At 50.0% G+C, this 11,801-nt stretch overlaps 1 pseudogene; it reads right to left on the bottom strand.

Annotated features, from left to right (window-relative positions):
• Positions 1-596: 596 nt before the first annotated feature.
• The window catches only part of LOC123361164, an 11,751-nt pseudogene continuing 546 nt past the window's right edge, over positions 597-11,801 (bottom strand).

The raw sequence follows: 11,801 nt of genomic DNA, 5'->3' as shown, positions 1-11,801 counted from the left end.
GCAGCCCAAGTGCAAGAGAGGGTTATGATCTATTACAGTCAAACCGCTGTTTGCCACCAAACCATTAACTCCTTTGAGATTGTGACTATGTCAAAAAAAGGGATTTTTGTGGGGGGGGGAGGTTTTTTTTATATAAGTAGCTGGGTAATGATCAAGTGACTATAAAAAAAAAAAAAACAACCAACAAAAATACAGCTATTTATATAAATATATTAATCCCTGCAGGCAATGTGTCTCTTCAGCTTCACCAAAAAGGTTCATGAACAGATTGCATAAGCAAAGAATTTCTACATTCTTTACACTTCTCCTCCCCAGAAAAAGAAAGGGTTTTTTTCCTCTTCTTTATATTGCAGGCACAGAATGGCAACTCTGGCACTCGATAATCCATTCCCGGAGGTCCAGAAGTCAGCACCCCTACATTTAACAGGGGGGTGTTTTTTTTTTTTTTATATATATATATATATATCTCAAATCATCTTGGCTAGAGATTAGTTCCTTCAGGAGAAACAGTGCTTTTAGACTTCTTATACAGCAAAATGGGGAAAAAAATAACCCCAAACTTCTATGGCTCAACAACAAAAAGCTTCTTGAATTACCAAGCAGTTTCACGGAACAGCCTTCATTGCGCAATAGTCCTCCCGAAGAGTGGGTGCTGTGTGTGTCCTGGCGGGCGGGGGAATACTGCTCAAATGGCACGGAGAAGGTCAAGGTACTCCTGCAAGGAGAGAAGTCACATGGTTACATGGTCAGGGGTGAGGGAGGAGAGATAGCTAATGATGCTGCAACACTTTTCAGTTACCACAAGCATTAGGGTTAGAGCTGGGGATGCCAGAGCTGGGTTTTGAACACCCCCAAAGCATGAGGGTTTGGGGATCTGGGATTTTGGCTTAGCCAATTATAAAGATAGGGGCCAGGTCTGAATTTCAAGCCACCTCCAGAGCTCAACTGCAGGGCTCTGGTTCAGGCCCATCTCTGCTCAGGACTGATCTTTAGCCAGAGAGAAACACTTACCTCCGTTGGTGTTACAGTCAGGACCCTATCCAGGTCTTCCACTAGCTGCTTAAAGGTTGGCCGTTCCGATGGGACTACATGCCAGCACTCCTTCATGATCATGTACCTGAGGAGAACAAAGAGCAAGAGGCCTTCCCTGTGATGGGGTGGGGGAGAGAGAAGAGCACGTGTGCAGATCTACATGTCCCAGCACAGCCAGGCTTTGGCCCATGCACCTGCTGGGGCAGAACCAGCCCCCACTGCTTTGCATTGCTCTAAACAAAGTGAGACATGCAGCTCCTTCTGTGCCTGAACCCACTGCCCAGCCCAGATACAGCCACCAGTCTGTGCATTGCTACAGGGCGTAACACAACCCAGCTGGTATGCCTGCAGCAGAAGTAAAGAAAGGGGATCCCCTAGGTAAACCTCTCCAGCACGGGGCCTTAGGAACCCACAGTGCCGGAGCCCAAGAGGGGCAGGTATGGAAACTGGGTGTGAAGAGGGAGGGAAAGCCCAGGCTACAGAGTACTGAGAAAGGCAGCTGGGTCTATCAGGAGTTTTATTACTGTAGCTGTCTATCACACAGTCCTTGGCAGCATAGGCCTAAGGTTGCCAATGGCTTGGTGCTCTATGTAGCCCCAGCATTCATGGCCTTGGCAGCAGGACCAGAGGCCCCAAAGGGAAATCAAGGAGGAGGAAATTCACACTTCAACTTCTTTGACATGCACGCACACCCCTTTACAATAAGGTGGGCGACCTGCAAATCACAAAGCTAGCCATAAACTGTCACATTTGACTAGGAAGCCATTGGATTATCCAAACAGAAGCCCCTAATGTCCTAGTCGGAAATCTGGTTTGTATGGTAAACAATGCTAAGGCCTGGCTCTCGCCCTGTCACTTTGCTAGGAGCAAGAGGACACTCATCAGGCCCTATTGGTCTTGAGTGCCCTCTCCCTTAAGCAGGAACCAATGATGTTTACAGGAGAGGGCGTCCTCCCACAGAGATGCAGCACTTATGAAACAAGAGCAAATACCAATTTAATACAGATTGGTCTGCTTTGAAATCCAACATACAGCAGGAAAAGCTTTGCCTACAGCAGGTTTGTCCACAGTTTGTCCACAGTGTGGAGTAGGCAAAGCCAACTGGACCAGGGAAGAGTTAAAAGACAACAGCTGGGAACGGCGAGACAACAGGCTTAAAATGGAGTACTGCTAGCACGAACACTCACCGAATAGTGATATTGTCCTGCCTCAGTCCCAGCGTACTGACTGGAGTTTACACGCAGGCAATTAAATGTTTACTTAATTCACATTTGTTTAGGGAGTTACTGAAGTTGAAACAACAAGAAAGGAAACTAAACGTAATGATGCCATTTTCAGAGGCTCAGAACCGGCCTCCTAGCAATGGTCTCAGGGCCAGAGAAAGTGTTTCTTGTCTGCACAGTGGCCAACGTGCCGGAGCGGAGTACTGCTGCAATCAGACAAATACATCAGGCAGGAAATGCTGCATTCGAAGGGTAAGTCACCAGAGGCACTGCTAGCCCACTGGGGGCTCAAAGAAGGACTATCCTCTTCCCCTGCTCCACCCCAACAAATACTGCTTGGGGACCTAAGCGATTGCTTAGTCTGCTTATGCCTGAGCCTCCCTAGGCAAATCCACAGACCTGAGCTGGGCATGGGTTGACATGAATCGACCAAGCATAGCAAGCGTAGCTGCATATTTTGACTGTCGGTGATGTAATGAGTCTAAATGCATCAGGCTCGGTAAGTCTATCTGGAGCCAGCCGGACAATCGCACAGCAGGACCAGTAAACAGTAGTAAGTGGGGGTCAGACAAAGGAATGGGCAGCAATATTTTATACACACACACCCTGGAGAAACTGAATTAAGAAGAAAAATAAACTCGTGCGTCAGCCAAGGTTTCTAGAAATGAAGCCATAAAGCTACTCCCTCCCTCACTTACAGGTCATGAGTGCAGTTTGCTGGCTTGTCCAGCCGATTGCCTTCTTTTAAGAATTTGAAGAGTTCCTTGCTTGGAATTCCCGGATATGGAGACCCCCCCAAAGTAAAGATCTCCCACAGCAGCACTCCAAAAAGACCAGCTGGGAACCAAAGAAAGATGTTTAAAATTCAATGAGGTTTTTTCAGTTTGTTTGGTTTTTTGCTTTATTTCAGTGCAGCCATGCACAGCTAACACAGACGTCAATAGCATGACTAATTGCCTAGGCCATTTTCACTAGTTACTTGGAGATCTCTGCTGATCCAACTCACTAGCAAAGAACTCCCAGGCACCACGTCTGAAACTGAAATCAGCATTTAATCAGATAGGTGACAGCCCATTTATTACCACCTGGCTCTTCGTTAGGTCTTCCACCAGCTCCACTGAACGGAACAAATCCAATGATTCATGCCCAGCTTCACTGAATCACAGGCTAGGAACCACAGGCCACTGTGCAAAGCTGATAGCAAAGCTTGCTTGTTACAACCCTTATTTCACTGGCCGGACTGGAAGAAACACCCCTACAAAAATCAGCACAGGTCTAATGTTTAAATGCCTTGGCACTGCTGCTGTGCTACATTTAAAAGTCCACTTTTTCAAAATATATTTTGCCTCCTTCATTTTCTTTTTTAAAATAGAGATTGTGTGTCTCTTTCTATCTCTCTAATTTAGGTAAACTGACGTGTCCATTGCTTGCATTACCTACGTGCTGAAACTACGATTTTGGATCACTGAAGCTACAGCATGTGAAATTTACAGAAGAGAGAATACAAATAATGCTTACACATCGCTCTGGTGAGTGTAGACCCCGTCAAACAATGCTTCTAGAGCCATCCATTTCACAGGCAGCCGACCCTGTAATTAGGAAGACAAAGGGAATGTTCAATCAGCATATTCACTCAGCCACAAGGGCACTATCTGAATCTTCTATTCTAATCCAGTTTGAAACATTTTCATTAGTCACCACATCTGCTTCCCTGATCACTGTGCAGGCAGTAGTGGCCACATGTAAACAGAATATAACATTTTGATCCCCGGTCTTCACTGACTATCTGCATTATAAACACCCTCACCCTCTTGCATGCTGCATTTCACTGCCAAGACAGGTTTAATGAATCAAGACATTTAAATCTCTGCATGAAAAACAGCATCCATCGTGTACGAACGCAGCTGTGGGGCTGGACAGTTTCAAAATAGAGTGGGACCAACACACACAGGCCTCGCTGGCTTGAAGAGATCATTTCACTCAGTGCAAAAATGCTGCTTAGTCTGAACTGTAGGGGGAAATCCACAGAGTGAATTCACCCAATGGCTTCACTGTGATCCCGCTGAAATCAAATGGGGTGTTTTTGTCATTTCAGCAGGACTATCGATGATCTCAACAGGGCTCCTTGTGGGTACAGGGGCCTGTCTGCCTGCTACCAATTGCTGGATCAGGGCCCAATGTTTTTCTCAATGCAGTAATTTGTTTTAAAAAAGAAGGTGTGGACCAAGGGCGTGTGCTGCTGACTCCTCCACCGCTGGGACCTGCCATGCACTTGGCAGCTGTGTACTCACACTGGCTGTTTTCTTGTAACAGCTGATGTTGCCAACATCTCTGGCTAGGCCGAAATCGGCTATTTTCATCACATTGTCTTCAGTGACTAACACGTTCCTGGCTGCCAAGTCTCGGTGAATGCACTGTGAAAGGTGAGCATGGAGATAAATATGGGCTCGTTAAACTGCTTATGATTCGTGGTTTATGCCGATTCATTTACCTGAAAGCCAATAAAGCTGCACCATTTAATTCTTCGCCCTTTAGATCATCGCTGCCACATGCAGTCTCAGACAAACGGCTTCTAAGCAACATCTACCAAACACACACACACACACACACACACACACACACACACACACACACTCGCCTCCACAGGCAAGACAGCAGTGCTTCTTCATCTGCTCTCTCAGGACAGGACACTCGGACTGGAGATCGGCTAGATCCCGGGGCTGAACACCAAGCTGCCACCACCAGGAAGGAGAGTCTGGGATAATGGTTTACTTACAGGAGGGCAATGGGAATCAAGACACTAGGATTTGATTCCCTGCTCTACGACTGACTCACTGTGTATAAACTAATGTCCCAGTTTCCCCATCTGTAAGATGGGCCTGATTGTCAATTGCGAGACTAGTGTCAGGTCCAATGTTTTGCAAAGTGCTTTCGGAGCCCACGGATGGCTCTATGTAAGTGTCCAGGTCTTGTTATGAATGGGTCAAATCCTTCGCTGGGCTAACTCCAAGGGAGTCTAACGTTCACTCTGGTAACTAACCAGAGATACTGCTCTTCTAACAAATGAATGTTTGTCACAGGCTGTGTCTCTGCCTCAGCCTTGATGCTCTGCACTTTCAGCAGTACTGAAAAGGGGCCACAGAGGCTCCTGATTCTATTGTCTGAGATGAGATTCTCTCTCAAAGTGACTTTCAATTTTGCTGTCATGCTGACGCCACCAAGATGCAGCGTACAGCGCAGCATGGCTCTAAATCTGACTGTGGCCACCTCTGGCTAGTGGCTGAGACTGACTGAAGGTCGGACATCTGATAGTCAATTACTTCTGCCTTTAGACGTTTCTGTTGTGTGACATTTGTATTTGCTCACTGAAAACACGCAACTGAGGTCTGCCTTTCATACGGACTCTGCAATGTCCATGTATTGCCAAACTGTTCACACACTTACTCATAGACTCATGAAGCAGCAAAGAGTCCTGTGGCACCTTATAGACTAACAGACGTCTGAATCGTCTGTTAGTCTATAAGGTGCCACAGGACTCTTTGCTGCTTCTACAGAACCAGACTAACACGGCTACCCCTCTGATACTTGATCATAGACTCATAGACTTTAAGGTCAGAAGGGACCATTATGATCATCTAGTCTGACCTCCTGCACAATGCAGGCCACAGAATCTCACCCATCCACTTCTATAACAAACCCTTAGCCTATGTCTGAGTTACTGAAGTCCCCAAATTGCGGTTTGAAGACCTCAAGCTGCAGAGAATCCTCCAGCAAGTGACCCGTGACCCGTGCCCCATGCTGCAGAGGAAGGCGAAAAACCTCCAGGGCCTTTGCCAATCTGCCCTGGAGGAAAATTCCTTCCCGACCCCAAATATGGCAATCTAAACCCTGAGCATGTGGGCAAGACTCACCAGCCCAGCACCCAGGAAAGAATTCTCTGTAGTAACTCAGATCCCAACCCATCTAACTTCCCATCACAGACCACTGGGCATACCTTACCTGCTGATAATCAAAGATCAATTGCCAAATTAATTGCCAAATTTAGGCTATCCCATCATACCATCCCCTCCACACATTTATCAAGCTTAGTCTTACTGTTTGGATTGTTGATTACAGCAAAGGGGCACCCAGCTAAAATCGCTCATAAATGGATGTGATCATACACAAAATGGACTTCTAGGTCCCCTTAACAATGCTTCTTTGCAAGCAGCAATGCATTTCTTACTGAAAAAAATAATTCCTGTACTAGGCTCTTAAGGGCAGAACCCAGTCATATATTTGCCCACAATGCACTGTGCACACCTATCACATGACACATATGTTTATGTACGTGATAAATAACAGACTCCAAGTCACTCAACTCACTTTCTGAGATGCCAAATATTCCATGCCACAGGACACCTGGTAGGCGCACGAGACTAAATCTTTAAATGTTAACTGCTCTTCTGGCAGCTTGCAGGTGTTGAGTTGAAAATGTGTCAGGCGGCCGACGATCCCAGAGATATTCCTTCAAGTTCCCTTTTGACGCATATTCTACCAGAATGTAAAGTGGGCCTGCCAACAAAAAACAGTCACAATCTGGCTCTTACATCATAATTACAAAGCGCCTTGCAAAGCAGAGTGAGAGTCACTAGCCTCATTTTACTGAAAGGGAAAGAGGGGGTGAGGTGACATTATGGCGATCAACAGATGGCTCAGGCAGTGGTGCTATAAGGAGGGCTTTGGGATGTATGGCCACTGGGAAGCATTCATGGGCGGAAGACTGTTCTCTTGGGCTGGACTTCACCTAAGTAGGGAGGGAAATAGATTTCTAGGATGGCGGCTGGTGCACAACTGATTAAGAGAGCTTTAAACTAGGAATCTGGGGGAGATGTCCAGGTAATCTCCATGCCGGAATTTAACATTGAGAGGGAAGAAAACAAAGCAAGAAAGGATACAGCCGTGGGTAGGAGAATGGACATAAGGAGGAAGGATAGTGTAGATACCAGTCTAATAGGTGATACTGGCAGGGCCGGCTCTAGGTTTTTTGCCGCCCCAAGCACAAAAATTTTTGGCTGCCCCCCCCCCCGCCCCCAGACATGAGCCCCCCCCGCCCACCAGTACCCCCCACTCACACCCCCTGTTGCCCCAGCACTGGCCTCCCCCCAAAATGTGGGAGCCGCTACCAGCACACTGCAGCAGAAGCCTGGCCCAGCTGTGACTCTGTCCCCATGCGGGTGGAGCTGCTGGGCGGCGCGGAGCGGGAGTACTTCCAGGTGGTGGCACGGCTACGGGGTGGCATAAAGAACACGGCCCCCTCCCTGGGCTTCGCAGCACTGCTGGTGGCCAAGGTGGATCAGTTCGCGCTCACACGCCCTCACCCTCGACATGCTGGCGGCCAAAGACCTGGAGAGCCCCCTGGACCTGCTGCTCTTCAGCCTCACGGTGCCCTGGCCCAGCCCTGGCAGGAGGGAAGGCGAGGATCTCCGGCTGCGGGGCTACCTGCTCAGCACCGACGAACCCAGCCGGCCGCATCACCTCCTCACACACTCCAGGAGCCCCTCGCCGCCATCGCAGCTGGGGCTCGGCTCCAGGGGACCCCGTTTCCCTCCCTCCCTGGCCGCCCAGAGGATTCAGGGCAAAGCAATTTTGGGGACCCCTTCCATAAAAAAAGTTGCAATACTATAGTAACATGTATTTGGAAATGTAAAAAATAACTAGTGAAAATTAATTTGTAATAATTTGAAAATACACCAAATACATTATTTAAAAACATTAAATGCTTTACTGGTCTGTCTACATTTGCAATTACATAATGGGCTGTTGCTGGGTGATGGTGATGGTTGGTGCCAATGGGCTGTCACTGCCTGGAGGTGGTGCTGCTGTTGCCCAGGGCTGGGTGGGGAGCTGGGCTCTGGGGGGTGCCCGGCTCACAGGGGCTGGGCTCAGGTCTGTGGGGAGATGGGGTCGGAGGTTGTCTGGCTCAGAGGGGCTCGCCTCAGAGCTGGGGGTCTGGGGTGGGGGGATGGGGTTGGAGGGTGCCCAGCTCAAAGGGGCTGGGCTTGGAGATGAGGGTCAGGGCTGTGGGGGATGGGGTCGGGGGTGCCCGGCTCAACGGGGCTGGGCTCGGAGCTGGGGGTCTGGGCTGTGGGGGTGGGGGTCGGGGGTGTCCGGATCAGAGGGGCTGGGCTCAGAGCTGGGGGTCAGGGCTGGGGGGGATGGGGTCGGGGGTGTCCGGATCAGAGGGGCTGGGCTCAGAGCTGGGGGTCAGGGCAGTGGGGGGAGGGGGGCGGGGGTGTCCGGATCAGAGGGGCTGGGCTCAGAGCTGGGGGTCAGGGCCGTGGGGGATGGGGTCCGGGGTGTCCGGATCAGAGGGGCTGGGCTCAGAGCTAGGGGTCAGGGCTGTGGGGGGATGGGGGGGTGTCCGGATCAGAGGGGCTGGGCTCAGAGCTGGGGGTCAGGGCTGTGGGGGGAATGGGGTCAGGGGGGTGTCCGGATCAGAGGGGCTGGGCTCAGAGCTGGGGGTCAGGGCTGTGGGGGGAATGGGGTGAGGGGGGTGTCTGGATCAGAGGGGCTGGGCTCAGAGCTGGGGGTCAGGGCTGTGGGGGGAATGGGGTGAGGGGGGTGTCTGGATCAGAGGGGCTGGGCTCGGAGCTGGGGGACAGGGCTGTGGGGGGAATGGGGTGAGGGGGGTGTCTGGATCAGAGGGGCTGGGCTCGGAGCTGGGGTTCTGGGCTGTGGGGGGAATGGGTGAGGGGGTGTCTGGATCAGAGGGGCTGGGCTCGGAGCTGGGGGTCAGGCTGTGAGGCGGATGGGGCCGGGGGGGTGCCCAGGTCCTAGGGGCTGGGGTTGGAGCTGGGGATCAGGGCTGGGTGGGGAGGATGGGTTTGGGGGGGGGCCCACCTCAGAGGGGCTGGGCCTGAGGGGGTAAATGGGGTCGGGAGGTGCCTGACAAACACCTCCCTGAGACCCCCCCAATCCAACCCCCCTTCCCTGGCCCCTGACCGCCCCCCCCCACAGAACCTGTGCCCCCTCCCTGCCCCCTGAATGTCCCCGGGACTCCCTGCCCCTTAGCCACCCCCGCCCCGGCTGCTTACCCCCGGCTCACCGCGGCGGCAGCCGCATGGCCTCCGGACGGGGCTGAGCTCTTCCCCGCGCTCAGAGCCGCGTGGGGAGGGGGCGGGGCCGCGAGCTCCAGGCTGAGCTCAGCTGCCTTCCGCTCGGCCCGGAGCTTGCAGCCCCCGCCCCCACCCCACGCGGCTCTGAGCGGGGCGGAGCTCAGCCCCGCCCCCCCTCCCCCAGCCAAGCGGCTGCAAGCGCTGTTTAGGACCTGGGAAACAAGCGGAGGAGGAGCGGCCCGTCTTCTGCAGCCAGGCGGGGCCGCGCTACCGGTAAGGGGCCATCCCTCTCCCCCAAGCGGAGCTGGTAGCGCGGCCCTGCCTGGCTGCAGGGGACGGGCCGCTCCTCGGCTCGCAAGCGGCAGGATGAGCTGGGGCCCCAGCCTTTTGGCCGCCCCCTATATTTTGCCGCCCTAGGCACCAGCTTGTTTTGCTGGTGCCTAGAGCCGTCCCTGGATACTGGTGGTAGAATGTCTGTGCCTAATCGGGTAAAGAATGTCAGTGAAGCCAAACGGCAAAAAAATAAGATGTTTGTACACTAATGCAAGGAGCCTAGGTAAAAAAATGAAGGAACTAGAGCTACTGGTGCAGAAAGTGAAACCGGATATTATAGGGATAACAGAAACATGGTGGAATAGTAGTCATGACTGGAGTACAGGTATTGAAGGGTATGTGCTGTTTAGGAAAGACAGAAATAAAGGCAAAGGTGGTGGAGTAGCACTGTATATCAATGATGAGGTAGACTAAAGAAATAAGGAATGGATAAGATAGAGTCTGTCTGGGTAAAAATAACATTGGGGAAGAAAGCTACTAGAGCCACCCCTGAGATAGTGCTTGGGGTGTGCTACAGACCGCCAGGATCTGATCTGGATATGGATAGAGACCTCTTTAATGTTTTAATGAAGTAAACACTAATGGGAATTGTGTGATCATGGGAGACTTTTACTTCCCAGATATGGACTGGAGGACAAGTGCTAGTTATCATAATAGGGCTCAGATTTTTCTGGATGCAATAGCTGATGGATTCCTTCACCAAGTAGTTGAAGAACCAACAAGAGAGGATGCCATTTTAGAGTTGGTTTTGGTGAGTAGTGAGTACCTCATAGAAGAAATGGTTGTAGGGGACAACCTTGGTTCGAGTGATCATGAGCTAATTCAGTTCAAACTAGATGGAAGGATAAACAAAAATAGATCTGGGACTAGGGTTTTTGATTTCAAAAGGGCTAACTTTAAAGAATTAAGGAAATTAGTTAGGGAAGTGGATTGGACTGAAGAACTTGTGGATCTAAAGGCAGAGGAGGCCTGGAACTACTTCAGGTCAAAGTTGCAGAAACTATCAGAAGCCTGCATCCCAAGAAAGGGGAAAAAATTCATAGGCAGGAGTTGTAGACCAAGCTGGATGAGCAAGCATCTCAGAGAGGTGATTAAGAAAAATCAGAAAGCCTACAAGGAATGGAAGATGGGAGTGATCAGCAAGGAAAGCTACCTTATTGAGGTCAGAACATGTAGGGATAAAGTGAGAAAGGCCAAAAGCCATGTACAGTTGGACCTTGCAAAGGGAATTAAACCCAATAGTAAAAGGTTCTATAGCCATCTAAATAAGAAGAAAACAAAGAAAGAAGAAGTGGGGCCGCTAAACACTGAGGATGGAGTGGAGGTTAAGGATAATCTAGGCATGGCCCAATATCTAAGCAAATACTTTGCCTCAGTCTTCAATGAGGCTAATGAGCAGCTTAGGGATAATGGTAGGATGACAAATGGGAATGAGGATATGGAGGTAGATATTATCACATCCGAGGTAGAAGCCAAACTCGAACAGCTTAATGGGATGAAATTGGGGGGCCCAGATAATGTTCATCCAAGAATATTAAAGGAACTGGCACATAAAATTGCAAGCTCATTATCATAGTTCCTATTTTTAAGAAAGGGAAAAAAAGTGATCCGAGTAACTATAGGCCTGTTAGTTTGACATCTGTAGTATGCAAGGTCTTGGGAAAAAAATGAAGGAAAAAGTAGTTAAGGACACTGAGGTACATGGTAACTGGGACAAAACACAACATGGTTTTACAGAAGGTAGATCGTGCCAAACCAACCTGATCTCCTTCTTGGAGAAGGTAACAGATTTGTTAGACAAAGGAAACGCAGTGGATCTAATCTACCTCGATTTCAGTAAGGCATTTGATATGCTTCCACATGGGGAGTTATTAGTTAAATTGGAAAAGATGGGGATCAATATGAAAACTGAAAGGTGGATAAGGAACTGGTTAAAGGGGAGACTACAATTGGTCGTACTGAAAGGCGAACTGTCAGGCTGGAGGGAGGTTTCTAGTGGAGTTCCTCAGGGATCGGTTTTGGGACCAATCTTATTTAATCTTTTTATTACTGACCTTGGCACAAAAAGTGGGAATGTGCTAATAAAGTCTGCGGATGACACAAAGCTGGGAGGTAT

This window comes from Mauremys mutica, unplaced genomic scaffold, assembly GCF_020497125.1.
Source record: "Mauremys mutica isolate MM-2020 ecotype Southern unplaced genomic scaffold, ASM2049712v1 Super-Scaffold_100395, whole genome shotgun sequence".
Lineage (NCBI taxonomy): Eukaryota > Metazoa > Chordata > Testudines > Geoemydidae > Mauremys > Mauremys mutica.
This window is presented reverse-complemented; position numbering and strand designations above follow the sequence as displayed.